The sequence below is a fragment of the Panthera pardus genome, unplaced genomic scaffold, assembly GCF_024362965.1.
Source record: "Panthera pardus isolate Hobbes unplaced genomic scaffold, ASM2436296v1 HiC_scaffold_10, whole genome shotgun sequence".
Taxonomy (NCBI): Eukaryota; Metazoa; Chordata; class Mammalia; order Carnivora; family Felidae; genus Panthera; species Panthera pardus.
Window position 1 is genome coordinate 16087605 of NW_026526655.1, and position 23213 is coordinate 16110817.

A 23213-nucleotide genomic window follows, 5' to 3' on the forward strand; every position below is an offset into this window, starting at 1 on the left:
TTGAGAAATTATTCCTTAAATGGAGTGGCTTTAAATCTAAATTAACTTTTTACAGAGTCATTTATTCAGCAGGAAAGCATTGGTGGCTTTCCTTTTCTTATTTTTATCTTTCCAAAAAAACAACCAATATGTAAGTCAGCTACTTTGTATGGTACTGATTAGAGAGTTTTTTAAAAAAGTTTATTTAGGGGCGCCTGGGTGGCTCAGTCGGTTGAGTGTCCAACTTCGGCTCGGGTCATGATCTCGCAGTTTGTGGCTTCGAGCCCCGCGTCGGGCTCTATGATGACAGCTCAGAGCCTGGAGCCTGCTTCGGGTTCTATGTCTCCCTCTCTCTCTCTGCCCCTCTCCTGCTCATGCTCTGTCTCTCTCTCGCTCTCAAAAATAGATAAACCATTCAAAAAAATTTTTTTAAAAAGTTTATTTATTCATTTTGAGAGAGAGAGAGAGAGAGAGAGAGAGGGCACACATGAGCAGGGAAGGGGCAGAGAGAGAGGGAGAGAGAATCCCAAGCAGGCTCTGTGCTCTCAGCACAGAGCCCAATGAGGGGCTGGATCCCACAAACTGTGAGATCATGACCTGAGCTGAGATCAAGAGTTGGGCACTTAACCGACTGAGCCATCCAGGCGCCTCTGATTAGATCATTTTAAAAATCAAAGTCCTGCTCTATTTTTCTACTGAGCACGCACCAGCTCATGGGAAATCAGAACATCTGTAAGTGTCCTGATTTCAAACAAAATTAAAATGAACCATAAGCAAACACAGGTACAAAAGGAGAGGATGCGGGAGGTGGAAGGCTGGCTGAGGTGTGGCCCTTGTCACATTCCTGTACGGCCCTGGTCTTCCCAAACAACCACCGTTACCAGCAGGGCTTTCAGAAGAAAAATGAAAATATGAGGACCCACTGCTCTACAAGAGAAATGGTCCCGTTCCCCAGACCCACCCCAGAAAGGACTCTGGGGGAGTCCCAATGTCCGGGTGACATCAGCCCTGGCTGCCAGGTGTGAAGCTATACCCCTCTCTCCGCAGCCTTCCGTGCTATCCTGTGAAAATGCCATTCCGTTGTTTCCTTCCACTGCTCTGTTTTGGAGGGAGTTGCCTTTACTTACTGCTCACATTTCCTCATCTCCAGCTTGAAATCTTTGACCTTCACCTATGTACGGCGACTACATTTCAGATCTTCCCCAGCGGGCTCCGGGTCACCCATGCTCACTCTACTCTGGCTCCCTGCCGTGTTGGACAAGAGTGGATTTATGGCTATGTTTCTGTTCTGGCTTCCCCCCAGTGATAAAAAGATAGGATTGTTCATTCCACAAGCAGGCCCTCCTCTCTGTATATTTTTAAATTAAAAAAAAAAATAAAGCTATTTTATGTATTGTAATATCATATACTATATATAAAATACATATAGGTATATAGAAATACATATATAGGTATACATAAATTGTATAGAGATATATGAAGATCCACACATAGATATATGAAATAACAGAAAATATAGTTATACAAAAAGTATGAAAAATAGCCCATATTTGTCCTCACCTACCACTGTTTTAAACACCTTGGTGTATAATACCTCCTGACTGTTCAAAATGAATGTGAATATATACACATAGAAACAACCTGTTCCGTGTTCTATAACTTTTTAAATCCTTAATATAAATGAATATCTGTCCATGATAACATGTATATACTTGCTGTGCCTGCTCTTTTCCTGTGAGCTCTCAGGTCTTTTTTCCCCTGTTCCCCAGCCATGCCTTCCTTCTTGGGACCGATCTCTCCAAACTGTACCTCAGTTTCCCCAAGAGCGTCCATTTAAGTTAGGCTAATGGGAGACTGAAGAGAGGGGGAGAAATGGGACCACCTGGGTATATTATCTTAGTCTCCCTCTGCTTTGGGCAGAGTCCCTGGAGATTATGGGGCCCAGTGCAACGTGAAAATCAGATCTCTTGTTCCAAAACAGATCTCTTGTTCCAAAGTTATTAAAAATTTCAAGATGGCGGCAGAGAATCGCACCAGGTACACCCTGGGGGCCCTCCTGAGTGCAGTGTTCTGTGTGGCTGCACAGATTTCACACTGACAAGCTGGCTCTGATCTCTGGAGGGGGCTCCGTCTCTTCTGTGACTCTGCTTCTGCGGCCTCGGGCAAACAGCTCATTGGGTAACGGTTTGGACAGCTCCCGTCCAGTGGTCTGCTAGCCCTGGGGGTGGCAGTGCTTGGAAATCTTTGGGTTGTTCCTTTTCCCCTGGTTCCTCTTGCGGTTCTTTCAGTGCCTCTGTGACTAGCTCTCCCTCTTAAATTCCTTCTAGGGAACTACCTGTCTTAACCCTAATAGCTACGTTAGGAATGGTAAGAACCAGGCCATTGTACCGCCACTCTCTTTATTCTACTCTTCCTCGTCAGTCATGGGGAATAGCTTGCTTTCTTCAGGAGGAAATTCAGTCTCGGGGGTTGCCTGGGTGACTCAGTTGGTGAAGCTTCCAACTTCGGCTCAGGTCATGACCTCGCAGCTCGTGAGTTGGAACCCAGTGTCGAGCTCTGTACATGGAGCCTGCTTCGGATTCTGTGTGTGTGTGTCTCTCTCTGCCCCCCCCCCCCACTTCTCTCCAAAATAAATAGACATTAAAACAATTAAAAATAAAGAAATTCAGCCTCAGGATCCTTAACACCATGTCTGACTGCAGTTAACACATGGCCTAAAATCCGTGTGGCCTCCCAGCTCTACATCATCCTTTTAAACAATCTCATGGTTTCTACTATGGCTGCAGTATTTTTTATTTAACTTATCCCTAACTGGTGACAATGAGTCTGTCTTAGTTTTCCTCTACTTCGGTGATGAATCGTGTTCCATAGGTATTTTTGTTTACTCCTCCTTTTATCTGCAGGATGATGTCTTTGAAGGGGAATGACTTCAACGGACAGAGGGTATGCACATTTTACATTTTGCTACGTATTTCCATCTCCGAAGGGTCGTATAAATATTAAAATGTTTGGGGCGCCTGGGTGGCGCAGTCGGTTAAGCGTCCGACTTCAGCCAGGTCACGATCTCGCGGTCCGTGAGTTCGAGCCCCGCGTCGGGCTCTGGGCTGATGGCTCGGAGCCTGGAGCCTGTTTCCGATTCTGTGTCTCCCTCTCTCTCTGCCCCTCCCCCGTTCATGCTCTGTCTCTCTCTGTCCCAAAAATAAATTAAAAAAAAAAAAAAAAACGTTGAAAAAAAATATTAGAATGTTTAAGTATGAAATGTCTAACTACACAAAGACCGATCTTTTCTCCTTTCGAAGTAGTTGGGAGTCATTACACTTATTGCAACAAATCATTTTCGTGATTCGTCTTGAAAATTGTCTCCAGATCCAATTTCGAAGGTGCTTAGAAGTCACCCCTTTGTGTCCAACTTACAACTTATTTTTAAGGAAAAGCAGTATTACTGAGCTTCACCACCTCTCAGTCTCCAGACTTCCTTCCAATGGACTTTTGATTACTTTTCAAAAATGAAAATCTATTTTCATGTGTTGACGTTCCCTTATTTTTGAGGATAGTCAAAACGATAGACTGCTCTCCCTGAAGGCTGAAGCAGAAAAGTCAGAAACTCTTTCAAGAAATTGCTGCAGCCTTATTGAAAGCTTATAGCTTCGTAAGGTAACCCCTTTGGGAGAGGGAAGCGATATTTATTGAAATGTGTTAAGGTTGGTGTATTTGTTTTAAAACTCAGTTGCTTTATGTTGTTGAAGACCCTCATCTTCATTAGCGGCGGGTTGTCTCTACCTGTAATTCCTTTAATCAAAGCATTTTGTCAAAAGGGCTGTAAAATATTTATTTGGCTTGCTTTCATCAATAGAGCTATGGAACTATCTCATCTATAAGTACCTCATCTTTCACCTGGAATTGTTCTGACTGAAAACAGTGTGTCTTCTAAGTACACAGTAAATCATGCTGCTTGATTTAAAAAGATAGGCCACCCTTCAAAGAGCTTTGGGTCATTCCATTTTGCACACTCTGTCCAAGATAATTTCTAATTTGCCTTTCTCAAGGAGAGCGTGGAAAAATGCTCTCGGAAGATTTAATGTTTTCTCTTTCTTTTCTTCCCAAGAATGTCACGCAACTTTCAAATCATCACAAGGCAAACAAAAAACACCCTCCCGCCTCCCCTCTGGTTAAAATCTGTCGGTTTAAAGGCAATGTCTGGTTTCAGTAATATGAAATTCTTTGTTAGCCTTAGAAATGGGAGATCAATGACTTATTCTTGTAATCCCTTAACTCTTAAACAGTCTACCAGAAAGCTGGTTTCAAGAAATAAGGCCAGGCTTTGCATTCAGATAGAGACTCAAGTGAGTCTCTGGGAATGTGTGAGTTCCTTTTGGTACTGTGTTTTCTTCCCGTCAGACCAATAAATTCCTACAGGTCTCAGCTCTGTAATTCCCTTTAGGGAGGACTGGGATAAAGAATATCAGCCCATTCTAAAAAATCCTGCTGTTTTTATGACACACAGAAATAGCTACAAGAAATACCTTCATCATTTTTACTTGCAGGGTCATGTAACATTTTTTTTCCCCCTCCAAAGTTAATGATCACTAAGGGCCCGCACACATGCACACAGAACCCTGGCCCTTGGGTCTACCTAAGTCACCTTTATGGTACAGCCCCAAAATAAAACTTTGCTTCGTTCTCTGAATTTGCGCTCCTGCTATCCACTTCAGGGTTTATAGGCTTCCATTTCATTTCCTCTGCTAGCCATGTTGCAGCTATAATATTTCAGTTCCTGAGCAAGGTACTTAGCAGGGCCAGACTAATCCAGCTTAAATTTGCACTCATGGTGTAAAATTGACTGAGGCCTGTCTCCATTCATTGGAGTCTTCTAGAGAGTTTGGACCCCTCATTCTCACATCGGTACTTCTGTAAAGTCTTGTCCCTGGAATGATCTTCTTGTTCCAGTGCATTTAATGATACTCGTTCTTCTATTAGCCCTCAGACAAGTCTCACTTCCTCCCAGGAGCTTTCTCCAGCGTTTTAAAGGATAAGAGCTTTATAATTCTCTTTCTTCTGAGAAACCCTATAATGCAAAATATAATGTTTTCAACTTATTATTATTGGTAATTTGGTAATTATTTTCTGAAAGGGACTACCTACCATATCTGGGCTGAGGGCACTGTGTCTCTCCCGGCAGCCCCCTTCTCCAACACTTCTCAACACAGGGCAGGTGCCGAACCAGGGTCCTCACACATTCTCATTATCTTGTTCAGTGGTTCAGCCTTCATGCAGGAAAAGATGTAAAAACGCAGGGATTTTATCTGAGTTACAAACAGAGGGCTTGATGACAGTAACACTTTTGCACGTTTTCATTGTTTGGATGAGTAATTATATCAAACGTGCAATATCCTACTCGTGAATTTTATGTGCATTATATGTAACACAAGCCTACCCTTTTTCATTGTTTCTAGTTTTTAAAAATGTAAGCCAGCCACCTCTTGGGAAAATTTCCATTTCTGTTTTTCTTTTCAGCGATGTATTTTTTTCTAAGCTCTTTTCCGAGATTCTATTTTATATTTTCCGTTTCTATCATGTTTAATCTCAATTTGTACTCCTGCTCAAGAATCCAAAGGATTCAAAAAAGAACATGTATATTAAATATATACCTAAAATATATATAAAAAGAGAACATGTATGTGTATACTCAAAGCTTACAAAACTTGAAAATACTTTCATCAGTGAGGTAAATTCGAGTAAAAGTGACATTTTTAGCAATTGAAATTATTAGTTTAACTTTTCCAAGCAGTACATTTTTCTCTAAATTATTTGTAATTATCTACAAGGTTAACAGGGAAACAGGGAAATAAATATCAATATTCTAAATAAAATTAAGTTAAAGTGAATCACAAAATTTAAAAATATTTTTCTTTGTTTTCTTGAAAACTTTTTATTATAGAGAAGTGCAAACATACAAAAGTAGCTGGAATAGTATAATGAACTCCCATAGACTTATGACCTAGCTTCAAATAATTGCTCTGCTGGCGACCAATCTTAACTCATTTCACCTTCCGGTTTCACCCCTCCCCCATTACACTGAAGTAAATCCCACGTGCCATCTAATCTGATTTGTAAATATGTCAGCAGTGTTTCTAAAAGATGAGATTTTTAACACAACCCCAGTATCATTATCATGCCTTAAAGTTAATAATTCCTTAATATCAGCAAGTGTCACATACATATTTATTGTATAGTTGGGATCAAAATCCCAATCAAACTCATACACTCCAATTTGTTGAGACACGCTTTTTAAAATTTATTTATCATTATTATTTTCATTTTGGAGAGAGAGAACACAAGCTGTGGAGAGGGACAGAGGAAGAGAAGAGAGAGAATCCACGCTCACTACAGAGCCCAGTGTGGGGCTCTATCCCATGATCCTGGGATCATGACTTGAGCCGAAATCAAAAGTCAGATGCTCAACCAACTGAGCTACCCAGGTGCCCCTTGTTGAAATACCTCTTCAGTCCCTTTTAATCTTTTAATTTTCTTCTTTTTTTCTTTTTCTGTCTCTGTTTCTCTTTGCCTCTGTCTCTCTTTTTCATTTAGTTTGTTGAAAGAACCGCCTTATTTGTCCTATAGAATTTTCCATAGTCTGAGTTCAGTTGATTGCATCTCTTTTGTGTTATTTAACATTTTTTATACTAATATTAATTGCAGCATTATTTACAATAGCCAAGATTTGGAAGCAACTTAAGCATCCATCAATAGATGAATGGATAAAGAAGATGTGGCATGCACACACACACACACACACACACACACACACACACACACTGGAATACTACTCAGCCATAAAAAAGAATGAGATCTTGCCATCAGCAACAATATGGGTGGACCCAGATGGTAATATGTGAAATAAATCAGACAGAGAAAACAAATACTATATGATTTTACTAATATGTGGAATCTGAAAAAACAAAACAAATGAACAAACGAGACAAAACAAAACAGAAACAGACTCATAGATACAGAGAACAAACTGGAGGTTACCAGAAGGCAGTGTGGTTGAAGGAACCAACAAAACAGGTGAAGGCTATTAAGAGGGACAAACTTGTGGGGTGCCTGGGCGGCTCAGTCGGTTAAGCCTCCAACTTCAGCTCAGGTCATGATCTCACAGTGGGTGGGTTTGAGCCCTGCATCGGGCTCTGTGCTGACAGCTTACAGCCTGGAGCCTGCTTCGAATTCTGTGTCTCCCACTCTCTCTGCCCCTCCCCCGCTCATGCTCTGTCTCCAAAAAATAAATAAATGTTAAAAAAATTTTTTTAAAAGGGGGGAAAACTTTCAGTGGTAAAATAAACAAGTCACAGAGAAACAAAGTATGATGTAAAGAATATAGTCAATAAATATTGTAATAACTTTGTATAGTGACAGCAGATAACTGGACCTATTGAGATGATCATTTCACAATGTATAAAAATATCGACTCACTGTGTGATATGCCTGAAACTAATATCATACTGTATGTCAACCATAATTTAATAAAAATATTTAAGTAAACTTTATGCAACACTTTGTAAAATTACAGGTGTTGCAGTGTTAGGATCCAACACCCAGTTAGTTGCCGACGCAAAAAATTCGTGTGTGTGTACTTTTCACTTAACACTACAAGTTCACTTTGTACTCCCCCGGATCACAAATAGGAATCTGACATAACTACAAAACCATGCTTCATTATGTAGGAAGCTATTATATTTATGTTGAGAGGAAGATCTCACAAACTATTTGATTTGTCTCTTACCTGAGCGGCCCCCATCCCATTCTATTCCCATCATCCTTCTCTGCTTTCAGGACCAGCACAACACATCTAGCCCCACCGCCATCAGGTTTGGTTTCACAGGCCATCAGGGGAGAAATAGGTGAAAACATTTCCCTGGAGCCTGACTGGTGTTAGCCACGAGAGAGCAGATGTTTAGATTTAGCAGATTGGACTGGGCTGGCATTGAGTGAGGAGCTTGGCAAACATTTGAAAATAAGACTAAGTGGGTCTCCCATCAACCATCAGATAAGTGAGCTACAGGACTGCAAGAAATCTAACAGAGCCGTCCCGAAAGAGAGACGTGGCTTCTGTCCAGCATGTTTCTGTGCTGATTTTATGGGAAGCCGAAGGCTTTCGGACAGTGACTAAAGGCTGGGTTAGGAAAACGATCCAATCCATAGATTGTCCTGTGTGATGGGAAGTGTTTCAGTGCCACAAAGATTATCCAGGAGACTAGTCAAGTCCTCAGAGATATGCCTATCATCACTCATTTTACCATCTCTTCAGGAGAAACACACAGACCTCTGGTGCTAATTAGATCTCCATGATACCAAGCAAGCGATTAAACGTTTTGGCCTGCAGGTTCCTGGGTTGTAAACTGAGGACGCCAAACCACATGATCTGGAGGATACATTCTAGAAGTTTTGCATCCTGAATTAGTCCCAGAGGTGTGAACAAAACTCAGTTCGGCTGTGACCCAGTCTTGCACGTGGTTCCACTTGTGCTAATTCATAGCCAGCCTATGGAAAGGTGTAGGAATGAGAAGTCCCTGCAACAGTGCCTAGCACATTGCCGTTTCTAATACTTATTTATGGATTGAATAAATGTTTCCTGGGTTCCATTAATCAAGATCACTCCTGTGAGTTCTAAAACACATCCCGTACCTGCAGTCCTGTGGTCTTTATATTTTTCCAATTCTCTCTCCATTCTGTTGCCATTTTGAGGCAACATTTTGAGGTACATACTGGCTTAGCCAAGGGAAAAAGGAAGCAGCACGTCTTGTGTGGGGACGCACTTTATAAAGATATTAAAGTAACAGAGGCATCAATTATTATGCAAAGCAGTATGCAAATTCAGTAAAAGGGAGCATCATAATGGAAGTTTTCTAAGCTTTGACTTGTGTCAGCCTGGAAGAAGTTGAGAAGTGCTGTGTTAAGCTAATACCGGTCTGCGCAAGCTTTTTCAGAATAAAAATACATCGCTATTAACCCATCAAAGCATCGTTTATGAAAATAAATAAAGCAGCAGCATCACCTGCTTCTCATTAATAATAGAGGTTTAATAATTATAGAAATATCTTGGTAAAATTATTTGAGTCTTTATGTCAAAATAAGTATATTTTATCCTCTTTATATTTCACTACATTCCACAAAGCCATTATTCTCTTGGGCTTTTGTTCTCTGGATTTATATGGTATCTATTCCTGGGAATACCATTGTCAGGCTATACCAGTTTCTTGTTTTTTTAAAATAACTTGTTTTTTATGAAGTGCTGCATGCATGCATACACTCAGGGTACAAATCATGGTGTACAGCTCAGCGAATTTTTACAAAGTGAACACGCATGTAGCCACCACTCAGATCATTATGCGTAAGTCACAAGAGTCTACCAAGCTCCCCTTCCCAGTCATTTGGCCCTGCTCAAAGGTGATCATTATTCTGACATCTGCTGTCGTGACTTACTTTTGACTGTTTTTGAGCTTTTTATACATAGAATCATTCAGTAAGGGCTTTTCTTTTTTGTCTAGGTCTCTTGCCTAATGTTATATTTGTAAGATCTTTCAGGTTATATTTTGTGATAGGTTGTCTATCTGTAATGGCTTACAGTGTTCCATTGTATGGCAGCCATGGGGGTGTGATGTCGGCCTGAGGAACACAGGTAGCCAACCTCCTCCAGCTATGGTGCTTTGGCCCCACTGCTGCATGCAAACCTCTAGGACATGCTCTCTGGGAGCAGTATCCAGCCAGTGACTGAGAATGGCCTCAGGGTGCTGGTCTCGACTCCTCCATGGGCACTATTTGCATGGGGATGCCCCACTGGACTGGCTAGACCTTCTCAGGGCCACCCTGTGTCTAAGCTCCTCCCCTAATCTTCCTTCCTTCCCTCTTTCTTTTCCAGGTGTTAGGTCTTCACCGCCTTCTGAAGAGTTACTCTGCTTACTCCTGCTTCATCCATCAGTAAATGTCTTGCACTCCTAACCGTATCTGATCGTGTGCTTCCCAGAGGATGCGAACTGACACACATTATACAACTATAGCACAATGTATTTATCCATTCTACTTCAGATAAACATTTTCTTTATTTCTACGCTTGAAGAGCTGTGAACAGTGATGCTCTAAACATTCCCGTACGCGTGCTTTGGTGCACTTTTGCATGCAAAGCAGTTGAATCACTGTGGCATTGTGGGTCATAGGTTACGTGTAGATTTAGCTTTAGTAGATCCTGTCAAGAGCTTAACCAAAGGATTGTGTCAGTCTACATTGCCACCGATAGGATATGAAAGTTCTGGTTGCTCCACATACTTACCCCACACTCAGGATTGTCAGTGTTAACACTTTTCAATACTTTGATTCTCTCATGTCTAATGGTGTTGAGCACATTTTTGATACATTTTTAAACGTTTATTTATTTATTTTGAGACAGAGAGAGAGAGAGAGCGAGCAGGGGAGGGACAGAGAGAGAGGAGAAAGAGGATCCCGAGCAGGCTTCGCACTATCAGTGTAGAGCCTGACACAGGGCTGGATCCCGTGAACCGTGAGATCATGACCTGAGCTGAAACCAAGAGTTGGATGCTTAACCGGTGGGGCCACCCAGGTGCCCTGAGCACGTTTTAATATATTTTTATTGGTCATTTATTCTTTTATGTGCATGAGACTATTTTTGTATTACTTATCCATATTTTTCGTATTGACTTATAAGAGTTCTTTACATATTCTGGGTATTACTCCTGAATATCTTTCCCCACTTTGCGCCATGCTTTCTTTCTTTTTTTTTTTAATGTTCATTTATTTATTTTGAGAGAGAGAGAGACAGAGACAGAGAGAAAGAGAATGAGTGGGGGAGAGGCAGAGAAAGAGGGAGAGAGAGAATCCCAAGAAGGCTTCCAGCTGTCAGTGCAGAGCCCAACTCAGGGCTCGAACCCATGAATTGTGAAATCATGACCTGAGCTGAATCAAGAATCAGATGCTTAACTGACTGAGCCATCCAGGTACCCTATAGGCCATGCTTTCTTAATGATGATTTTCTTATCTTTTCTTAATGATAATTTTGATGCATTGAACTTCTTAATCTTAATATAGCATAATTTATCAATCTTTGCTCCTTTTTAAAACCTTTTTTCACTGACTACGTCAAATTTATTTTTTAAAAGTCATGAAGATAGTTGCCAGTATTTTCTTCTAGAAACTTTTCCCTTCCACATTTATTTCTATTTTATTCATTTTAGGTCTAAAATGGAGTTAATTTTTGTGTATGACATGTAGTAGGGATCATTATTCATTTTAGGTCTAAAATCTACCTGGAGTTAATTTTTGTGTATAACGTGTAGTAGGGATCATGATTAATTTTTTTAATATATGGATAACCATTTGACTCAGCATTATGTATTAAAAAAAAATCCTCTCTTCACTTCATAGTGCTGCCATTTTTGCCATAAATCATGTCATCTATTCCTTTACTTTCTCTTTTGTTCCATTGATCTATTTGTATATCTTTGAAGTAATGCTATATTCCCCTAATAACTTAACTTTATGATAATTCTGACTATCTAGTGATTAATTATTTCAGTTTTCTCCTTTACCTTAAGATTGTCTTGGCTATTCTGGCATTTTCATATGAAGTTTATAATCAGATTTTCAAGTCATGCAAATATGCTGTTGGAATTAGAAAATTTTTTTTAATATTTATTTATTTTGGGGAGACAGAGAGACAGAGTGCAAGCAGGGGAGGGGCAGTGAGAGAGAGAGAGAGATACAGAATCTGAAGCAGGCTCCAGGCTCCGAGCTGTCAGCACAGAGCCCAATACGGGGCTTGAACCCATGAAGTGTAGGATCATGACCTGGGCTGAAGTCAGGCGCTTGACCAACTGAGCCACCCTGGTGCCCGGTTGTTGGAATTTTGATTGAGGTTTATTCACCCATAGATTAATGTGAAGAAGCTGACCACATTGAATCATCCAATGCAAGAACATGGTATATCCCTCCGTTAGTTCAGCTCCTCTTTAATTAGTCTCAGTAATATTTTCTGATTTATAGGTAGACAAGTTTCACAGGGTTCATTTGATTTATTCCTAAATAGATGATTATTTTTAGTAGTATTATGAAGTTTTATTTTCAAATTTTATATCCTAATTATTTGTTTCCAGTGTACAGAGATGAACTTGACCTGCTCGGTAACAACTTTCACTTATTGTTTATTGGTTCTTTATCATTTTCTATGCACACATTTATATTTTCTACAAATAATGAGTTTTATTGTTTTCTTTAAAATCTTTACACTTTTTTTTCTTGTTATATTGCATTGGCTACAACAGTGTTGTATAAAATTGTGATGTCAGATATGCTTGTTTCATTCTTGATCTTGCAAATGGCAAGGGATATGCGTTTAATGTTTCACCATTAGCTCTTGTTTTGGGAAAAGATGTTCTTTGTTAGACTGAAAACAATTTCTTATTCCTGGTTTACCAAAAGTTTTGTTTTTATCATAAATGCATATTGAATTTTATCAAATGCTTCTCTGCATCTATTGAGAGGTGTTTCCCTTTTATTTTGTTAATTGGTGAATTACGTTGATTTATTTTAAAATATTAACTCATCTTTAAAGAAAAATTTTGTTAACATTTATTTATTATTGAGAGACAGAGAGACACAGAGCATGAGCAGGGGAGGGGTAGAGAGATGGGGAAACACAGGATCTGAAGCAGGCTCCAGGCTCTGAGCTGTCAGGACAGAGCCTGATGCAGGGCTCGAACTCATGAACTGTGAGATCATGACCTGAGCCGAAGTCAGTTGCCTAACTAACTGAGCCACCCAGGTGCCCCTTAACTCATCTTTTTAAAAAAAAAATCTGTAATAAATCCTGCTTAGCAATGATGTATTATCCTAATTATATTTTTACTGAGTACATTAGCTAAAATTTGTTGAAAACTGCATCATTTCCTCTTTAGATACTTGGGATATTTCACCAGTGAAACCACCTAGGCCTGTATTTTTCTTTATTGGATGAGTTTTGAAATTACCAAATAAATTTCTTTAGGATAGCCTATTCATATTTTTGATTTTTGTGTTAATTTTGTTAATAAATTTTAATTTGTGTTAACTTTTGTTAAATAAAACTTTTCAAGGATGCTTACATTTTATTTAAGACTTCAAATTTACTGGCATAAAGTTGTGCATAATACCTTTTTACTGTTCTTTAAATTTCTGTAGGATCTGTAATGCTGTTTCCTTTTACTGTCCTCATCTTCTTTTGTTTTCTTGTTCTGTATAGCTAATGATTTATCACTTTTATTAACATTTTTGAAAAATCTCTTTTTTTTTCCTATTATATGTTTACCTTCTATTTAACTAATTGCTGCCCTTGTCCTCCTGTCTTTTTTGAGATTAATTATACCCCTTTCCTTGAGAGGGAGACTTGGATAATTGTTTTTCAAATTTACATATATATGTGTATATATATATATATATATATATATACACACACATATATATATATATATATATATATATGTATGTATATATTGAGATACTTTGAGACTGAAATGTGTATATATACATATATACACACACACACACACACACACACACACACACACACAAGTGAGAAAGAGAGAGGGACTTTGAGACTGAAATTGAAGTTTCGCAAAGGGTTGTCTATATTCAATTTTCTCTAATTCCTAGGATGTTACTATTCAGGAATCTTAACTAAAAACCTGGAATGTTAATCAGAGCTCCTTCTGCTTGGTAGGTCCTGAATGCCAATTTTTTTTTTTTTTCTCCCTAGCTCAGTGGTACAGTTAAAAGCTCTTCTGAGGTTTTTTTTTTTTTTTTTTTTTTTTGTAAATAGCTTTTTACAGAAGTTTTAAGTTCATAGCAAAGTAGAGTGGAAAACACAGAGCATTCTCACATACTCCATGCCCCCCACCACCACATTGACCTTCCCTACCATCAACATGCTGTGCCATGGGGCACATTGGTTATAACTGAGACATCACTGTCACTGACACATCATTATCACCCCATAGTCAGTGCATAGTTTACATTGGGGCTCACTCTTGGCCTTGGGTAGTCTGTAGGTTTTAAAAATCTATAAGAACACGTATCCACCATTGCAGTAACGTACAGAATACTTTCACTGACCTTAAAGTCCTCTGTGCCTTACCTATTCTTTGTAGCCACTTTGAAGTTGAACATTCTTCTTAATTTATTGGCCCCTTTCTTCTAACATATTAGGATTTATCAAATGCAGAACAGTTAGAAGCTCAATAAGCTCCATTTTATGTTAGGCTCCCTCCCTTCTCTGAGAGTCTCTTTTTCTTTGATATTCCTGCTCTTAAGTCTTAGAAATTTTGGTTGTTTTGCAAAGCCTTAAGTAGCTGCTGTTTTGTTTGGTTTAGTTACGTTGTATATTGTATGCAGCATTTGTTTGTTTATTTATTTATTTATTTTTATTTAAAAAAAAAATTTTTTTAACGTTTATTTATTTTTGAGACAGAGAGAGACAGAGCATGAACGGGGGAGGGACAGAGAGAGAGGGAGACACAGAATCGGAAGCAGGCTCCAGGCTCTGAGCCGTCAGCCCAGAGCCCGACGCGGGGCTCGAACTCACGGACTGTGAGATCGTGACCTGAGCTGAAGTCGGACGCTTAACCGACTGAGCCACCCAGGCGCCCCTGTTTATTTATTTATTTAGGGACAGGTTTTATCTAACAGAAGCTAGTCCTTCCACCATGTCAACTTTGTAGAACTACTAATATAATTGTTTTCATCTGAGCTAATTATTTTGTTGACGTATAAAGACTACAAAGGTGTCAGAATAGAGGAAAAATTATTCTTGGTGAATGCCTATTTTTCCCCCAGTAGAACCCACCTACTCATTAATTCCACTTATTTATTCATTCCTCAGCGAATAAATATTTACTGAGCATACCTGATGTGCTTCTAACAAATGTAAAATATGTGAGTCTCTGGAGAATAGGGCAGTAAATTTATCAATGGTTACTGGATTTGAGGGGCTTTCTGCCTAGTAGATTACATGAGTGGAAAGATTAGGGGGAGGAAGATATTGAATTTTGGACTCAGATGGACTAAGATTATTTATTAGTTGTGACCTTGAACAAGTTTGTCAGCTATTTCCCAGCTTCAGCTGGGCAAAATATTGAGTGTTATAAGATTAGACAAAAAGTATGTGATATGCCTATCACTATGCCTGCAACATAGTAAGATATAAATAATTTGTATTTCTTATTATTATTCCAGTTGGAGAGACACATAAAGTGTAAAGTCCCTGGGAGTGTTTGTGGAAGACAAGGGAAGATTTCATAGAGGTTAAAATATAAAAGAAATATAGGAGATCACCATCCAAAGTAGGTGGTGATGGTAGGCCTAGGGTGTACGTGTGTGTGTGTGTGTGTGTGTGTGTGAGAGAGAGAGAGAGAGAGAGAGAGAGTGGGGGAAACAAAATAGGTTTGAAAGTTGGGAAGAAGGAAGTCCTTGATACGGAGGGAATCAGACAGGCCTCTATTTTTTTTTACATACCAAAATGGGCATTTGTAATGTGTTTGGCATAGAGTTCTATGAGGATATAATTGTGAATAAGATAAACATAGTAGATTGACCTATTTTAGAAAGTTTACTGATAATCAAGGATATAGACATACAAGTAAGTAGGCAGTTACAAATAGTATGGTACTTTGCATCTTTTGGGATGATAGCTCATCACATAGCCATTGCTCTCTTCTCTAAAATGGGCCCTCAGTTAGATGCTTAACTTAAATAGAGCCAGTAAAATTATGGCAGAGGGATGCCCGCGTGGCTCAGTTGATTAAGCATCAGACTCCTGACTTCGGCTCAGGTTGTGATCTCACGGTTCGTGGGTTTAAGTCCCTCATTGGACTCTGCACTGAGAGCAGAGCCTGCTTGAGGTTCTCCCTCTCTCTCTGCCCCTCCTCTGCTCTCGTTCTCTCTGCCTCTCTCAAAAGAAAAAAGAAAAAGAAAAAAACAAAAGAAAACAACAAAAACCCCCTAAGAATATGACAGAAATTTGAGGTTGTCGTTCAGAGACATTTAGTTTTCTGCATGTGCCTACAGCCATGCCTGCCATAGTCTCCCATATGGCTAGAGAGAAAGCTGGTTTACAAAAACCAATAGAAAGGAAATAGATATTCAGAAATTAGCAAAAACATGAGGGAGAAAGAGTCCTATCACCTTTTAATTTATGGTGCTAATCCTTCCTTAAGACCCGGATGGTGAAAGATAACACCACATCTGTATATTGCTCATAGTCCCTCAAAGACTGATTTCCACATCTTGCAACCAAAAGTCTTAACAAATAAATTTATGATAAATGTTAAGACAGAAGACCTATACTTTGCCAGAAAATTAGATATGAAGGACACATAATGCTACTGAGTTGGTAGGTCAGGGAAGGACCTGGTTGGAAGAGATGTCTAAACCGAGATTAAAAGGATGAGCAGATGTTACAAGGAAAGGGACAAGATTGCTCCGAGGAGAGGGAAAGAAATGTGTGAACTGGAAGGGTAACTACAGAGGGTGGGTCTGTCGCGGGCACAGTGTTGGGAGCCTGGGAAGGAGAGAGCAGGAAGGCATTAAGTTGGAGAGGTGACCAGCTTCAAGTCATACGGCCTCCTTGCTAGGACGAGGACCCCCATCCTCCCAAGCCCATGTGGACACATCTCCCTACACTCAGTCCCCATCCATTACTGACTTCTCTGCCGAGGAAAACGAAGGTATCTGGAGGGCGAGTAATGGCCGTGACTCCACGTATCTTGATAGAGTGAGTTCTAGAGTAAGAGCTGGGTGTTCCGTCTCATTCCATCCCTCTCTGCCTTCCTTTCTCACTTACTCTTCAGGAAATACAATTTGTGCCAGTACGACGGTGGGTGACGCTTCCCCTGATGGCTGATGAAGGGAGAGTCAGAGACTCCGTTCATGACATGGGCAACCTAAACATAGCACCTTGGTTAGGACTTCGGTAAAAGATTCTGTAGGTCCTCTGAGGACATCTAGCATTGATTTATTCTAGAGACTGCTAGGCCAAATCAGATAAGTGAGTGAAAAGTTAGCAGGAAAACACTTGGGTTTTATTAAAGTGTTCTCTTTGGTGTTTTTTAGCCTGTTTATGAACAACTTGAGTTATTTGGAGAAACATGTTAAATGAATACGCAGTTACTAACTACTTCAGTTTTGTAATTGACGCTTCTCTTAGGTTGCTATGAAAGAGTGTGACTGTTATTTTTGTAATTTTGGATGTGGGAGAAAGCAGAATTGCACCGTACGTTGCTGTTTCCCCCAGGCTCCACAGCAAGTCTTTCTGGAACAGGACTGCAATGCCAAGGAGTGGTAGAGACCATGTCCGCATTCCTTCCTCCGAACAGGAGGCACCATATTTCTCCATCAGTTAGAGACCTTCCCCTTCGGGCTGCTTAATCAGAGACAGGAAAAGCCTGGATCTGGTGTGTTTCCACTTTATCTTGGAACTCTGTGTGACCGACCGGACTCAAACCCAGACGACTCATCAGTCATTACAGATGGCCTTGATTGTGTATCCCAGGCTAATACTAGTTTATCAGGAGCGGCTACTTTCTCTCCAGTCAACATTTAATATCAAATGACAGCTAGCTTGAGAAGGATTTGGAGGATGTTGAGTTAAATGGAAAAATCAAGGAAGACAGGGAGTAAGGAATCTCTGTAATCGATGCAGGTGCATGGCAGTGCTGAGAGGTATATCCAGTACATTCCAAACATGTGAAAAAAGCAGGAGCTAAATGGAAACCTATGCATTTAGGGGTGGTGGTGGTGGTCATGCCTGGCTGCCTTTAACACACAAAATAATGACAGATGCCATTTTTGAAGTGCTTACAATTTGGTAAGCGTTGGGCTAAGCACGTCGCGTGGATCGTCTTAATACAGGCAACTTTACGAGCTAGATGCTACCCCTTGCTCCGCGTAATAGAGAAGTAACTCAGGTGCCTGGGTGGCTCAGTCAGTGAAGCGTCCGACTCTTGATCTCAGCTCAGGCCTTGATCTCAGGGTTGTGAGTTCGAGCCCCCGCATTGGGCTCCACGTGACAGCACTCCCAGGCTGTCCCCAAGGTCAGCTCTCTCTCCCTGCCCCCTTGTGACTTCTTCTCACCCCTCGGTGGAGCCTTAGCAATGCCACCCTGCCCCTCCCAGGGGCCCTGCCGTGGGCGGGAGCGAGGAGGGGCTGTGACCACTGGGCTAGCTGTCGGTCCTTTGTCCGTGCCTCTGCTCACCATTTCAACACACTTGCTGAAATGGAATTGGAATGCTCAAAAGGTTTAAAGAACATTTCTCGAACCCACAACTTCCCAGCAGCTTGAAAGCCTCTTAAAACATTACCTTCAACCTGCCGCTCGTGATGAGTGGATGTCGAGGGCTCAGGAGCCCGGTGTCCTGCTGGTCCGTCGTGAGCTGCCCTCCGTGGCTCCCTCGGCTCAGCCACAAGCCAGCACGCACACCAACCAGGCTCCCTTTAGTTTCTTGGAAGAACAAACCACTTCTCAGAAAGCTGATTGCCATGGAGTCTCAGCAGAGGAATCGTTCCCTCCAAGTATAAGGGAGGCTCATCTAAATAAGGAAATGGAAAGCTGGATGGGAGGGTGCAAGGTCACAGGCAGGAATTGCAGCCGCCGCAGAGAGAGGGCATTTCTCTTGCCCCGCTGCCTCCCCTGGGCTACCCCCGGGGTTGATGCCTCGTTAGGACCTATCTCTGGCAACACGGTCATTTTTATTTAGGGTGAATGAGGCCTAAGAGGGACGACCATGGTCAATTTCTGCATTAAAGGACCATGAAAATAAAGTGTTACTGTAAGAAGCTGTCTCTGCTAGACATTTCTCAGAAGAGCTTTGTGCCTTCTCCGAGGGCTGTTTGCTGCTTCTTTCCATTTTCGGGAGGGGGCAAAAATGCCCCTAAGGAAACGGAGCCTTTTTAATTGATGGTAAAAACAGAAGAGAACACAGCAGCGGGAATTGTTGGCGATGCGTTTACAGCAAGTGGCGAACCACTGCATATTCATTTGTTTCTCATTGGCCAAGATGAATCCTCTTTTGGTATCAAAGCAAATGTGCTGTGAAGGTGCAGAGGACAGGGTTTAACAACGTTTCCTGGCTGGAGGCCTGGGTGGTTTTTTTTGGGGGGGGGGTTGGTGGGAGGGCCAGGAAGTGGTGGGGGTGGGAAGCTGAGCCGGGGTTGGGGGGTGGGGGGAGTGGCGTGGAGGAGGGTTTTAGGGAAGGCAGGAGCTGTGGAGTGCTGAGGGAGTCTCTGAAAGAATGGTTTCATCTGTGTGGGTGTAAGTGGGGAGAGTGGGATTACAGTGTGGTAACTAGGGCGGCCATGCTTGGCATATAACATGATTATTTCGGGAGTCCAGAAAATAAGAGTGAGTTGGAGTCTGTTATGGCAGAAGAGAGGAAGTAGTTCACCCAGGCTCTGTTCCTTTTCACTGTGGACTATCTGGTTCTCAGGCACTTGGAAGGGAACCTGACTACGTCTTGTATGAACTGAGATGCAGATTCTGTTTCCTCCCCCTGTCTTAGCGCCCTCGGTACCCGTCTGTGATCGTCTTTCTGTTCCATCTCACTGTCTTCACCTCTCAGTGTTCGCTTTCTGCTCCAGCCAATCTGGACCCGCACGGACAATTCAGTTTCTTAAAGGGGTCAGTTTCTTCCTGTCTCAGGACCTTTGCACATGCTATTTCTTCTACCTGAACTGTTCTTTTCCAATACCCTGCTCCTTCCCGTATGGCCAGCCTGGCTCCTAGTTATCCTTTCAGCCATAACTTGACACTTCCTCCTCAAGGAAGCCTTCCATGGACACCGTGACCAGAATGAGTCCCCTTGCGAGGGTGCCTTTCACACTATACTTTTTCTTTAGAGCAAGAGCTATAACTTTAATTGAATGATAACTTGCCGACCTAGCATAATGTGCATATTTCTGGCAGATTTAATACTTATCAATAAAAAAATTCACACGCCGTTTGCCTTCATTTATACATTTCATCATGAAAAGTGATCAACACTTTGGGTCTCAGGTGATCAACACTTAGTGATCTCAGGAAGCAATCCTTGAGACAATGGCATGGAATTATCCCTGCCCGATTCTGGGAAGAATTAGAAAATTTGGTTAGTCGTCTGTTTTTGTAACCAATCCAGGGGCCAATAACTTTCCTTCCTGAGTTACATGAAGTTCCAAATAGGTGATGCGTGTTGAATGGCACCTGTGGTAAATATTTTAAGAAAACTTTCTAAAGGTTTAAATGAGTGTGCACTTAAAACATTAGGCAATTTTTATAATTAGTTTGTCACTTGTTACTTATAAACCTGTAAGCAAACTTCCCCCCAATTAGTGAATGCCTCATTCTTTGGATGGGGTGGCTGGAGAAAAACCGTATGCAGTTGAACCTCAGAATTTTGTACAATAAACTCTTCATACTCAGAAGAAGCACTTTCCTCTGAATCATCTTGGATTAGTAGTTGGGTAAAGCAGTGAACGGTGGTAGGGGTGGGGATGAGACATGTATTTAAATATTCCATTTTAAGTTCAAACAGAAATCTGCATCCATTTTCCAATCTTACGATGTAGAACCAGGACTTTTGCTTCCATTTGGGTCTATTGACTAGAGTTTTCCATCACCTTTCTTGTATCAATCACACACAAAATGCAATGTCTACATTTTCTAGTTGTTTTTTTTTTTTTAAAGAGAACTAAAAGACGTTTTAGAGGCCATATGAAACCAGAATCCCTTGTATTTTGTATTTTTCTCCCCAGTCTTTTACAGTTGCCTCACCCACACTTCACGTAATAAACTCTTTCAGTAGCATGTCTTGATTGGAGCTTTCTATAGCTTTCATGTAGTTTTCATAGAAACAACTCCTTTCACACTCTGGTTTCATGGATTTGTATAATATGTATCTAAGTTATTTAATGACAATAAATTATACAAGTGGCATCAATGGTTTGGGAACCAACACAGCTGAGTCTTGGAAAGCATAGACCCTAATCAGTGGGATCAGCGGAGCTGAGCTTTCTGGCAAAGGGTGGTCCACAGGCTGAGAGCATCACCCGGAAGTTTCATAGAGCGAGCGGAGAGTGTTGGTTAATCCCTCAAACTGTTAGGTAGTTAAAAGAATTTCTTCGATGTCTAAATGGTTTACTATTTATTAGGGTCAGTCTCCCATAAAGGCAAGAACAGTTCCTGCGTATAGTAGGGACTCAGTCATAACTCACTGAATGAATGAATGGAAAAACTTACTCTCCAGTCCATGCTTTGGCTGACGGTTTCCTTCAGGGCACTTCCTATCCCTAACACGTTTTGTGAAATCAACTTTATGGTTTAATTGATTGATTGCTACACTGATAAGACTGAGAGCCAAGGAGCAACTTATAGTAGCCTTAAGTTAAGGCAAGACATTTTAATTTTCTTTTTTCAACCAAAGAATAGCAGAGAAAGGATTGCTTGCCAACTCAGAGATTTTCATTTTTTAAAAAGTTTCAAAATATGCCTCGTACTCACAACTAGATCATAAATAAATTGGGACAAATAAAAAAAATGTCATCACAATTGAAACCACAAAATTACTGGCCCAAGAGGCGGATATTGACATGCGTAGAAATACCTGAATCAAAACCAAAGAAAGTTAGTAAGGTTTGATTATCTCTAAGTTCTTCTGCAGCTCTAAATACTAATATCAGAGAAGTGACTCATGCTGCGTATCTCTGAAAGTGGAGCAGACATTTCATGAGAACCTACAGCTTGCCAAATGCCTGGACTGTGTCGGGAGCCCTGATGGCTACAAGTGACTAAGGTATGGCCTCTGTTCCTGTGAAAACTACCAGCCAGTGGACCAGACTGGTTGGAAGATAATCATTGTACAAGGCAGCGTAAAAAACTGCTGTGATGAAGAAGCGTGGAGGAATGAGAGACTGTATCCAACTGAAAGACTGAAAAAGAGATATCTGAAGCTACCCAATGATTGGCAACAGAAAAAAAAAAAAAAATCAACATTTGACCTGCTTGGGAGTATTACCAAAAGATGTGGGTTTCTGGGAAACAGAGAACAGAGAAACTGATCACCTGGAGGCCTGGGTCCAGCTGTCATCCCTACCCTTTGTCAGGACCAGAATCGAATTTCTCTTAGTGAAGAATAACACTAACGTCAAGACAGTCACTCTCCACGCACAAGGTCAAGAGTTTCTACTGACTAGTAGTAGAGGCTGAAATGTGGACAGATGGGTGGTGGGAGACTTCCATGCAGAAACAGCAAATGAAAAACCAGAGGCTTCCAAATCTGCCACAACTTCAAGTGTACAATCGCTAGTCGAGGCTTTTCCAGGCCATCTGTGGGAGTGATGTTCACTGTGTCTCCTTCCCTATGGTCTGAGGTCGTGCGCTGAAGACAGATAGTACCAGGTTCCCCCCTTGGGTGAGGTGACAAGCATATTCATGAGAAATGTCGAAGATGTACGTGATAGAATTAAACGAACATAACAAGAGGTTTTATTGACAAGAAAAAAAGACTTTATGCGAGCAGGCAAATAATAAAAGAATCTTAACTCCAGAATGAACACTGGTGGTGATAGAAATTTGGCTTGTGTAATTACCACCAGCAGCCTGGTGTCCTATGATGTTGATTTTGATCTATGATTATCACCAAGTGTCTTCCAGATTGCTCTCCAAAGATTTCCTGAGTATAGTAAGGAGACAAATTAAGACACACTCCATTAACTGTTTCCACTCTCTTTTTGGTTATATGCTACTTTGTTTCCTACAAAGTTTTGTTGGTGCACAGAATGAACAACTTCACTTTTAGGGAGAAGAAGCTTAAAAACATTTTTTTTTTTTACAAGTTGCTGACAGCCTATCTTTGGTTATCAGAATTTCTTCCTTTTTAAAGAGAATCTTCTAGAATCATGGAGGAATCTTCAAGAAGGTAAGGGATGTAGAACACGAAGTGAAAAGGAGTCTATTACGCTGATAGGTCTCCTAGGATTGTGCTGCTTGGGTAGCAGTAGTTAACTTTCTTGGGTCCCCAGATACTGGCCAAACACCAACCTTGGAATGGATAAATCTATCAATATTCTTCAAATGAAGTTTCCATAGGTTGGTAAGTTGCCAGAGTCCAGACACATTTACCTTCAGTTTTAAGGGAGATCCAATTTTTATGAAACACCAAGGGGAA

The 23213-nt window shown here is 40.9% G+C and overlaps 1 long non-coding RNA gene across 1 annotated transcript; it reads right to left on the reverse strand.

Moving 5' to 3' along the window:
• Positions 1 to 4541: 4541 nt before the first annotated feature.
• LOC109264755 (uncharacterized) lies at positions 4542 to 18912 on the reverse strand. Its single transcript, XR_002078849.2, has 3 exons — positions 18375 to 18912; positions 5122 to 5243; positions 4542 to 5044 (listed from the first exon to the last, which is right to left on the reverse strand). It is a non-coding gene; the product is annotated as an uncharacterized LOC109264755 (long non-coding RNA).
• Between the last annotated feature and the right edge of the window lie 4301 nt (positions 18913 to 23213).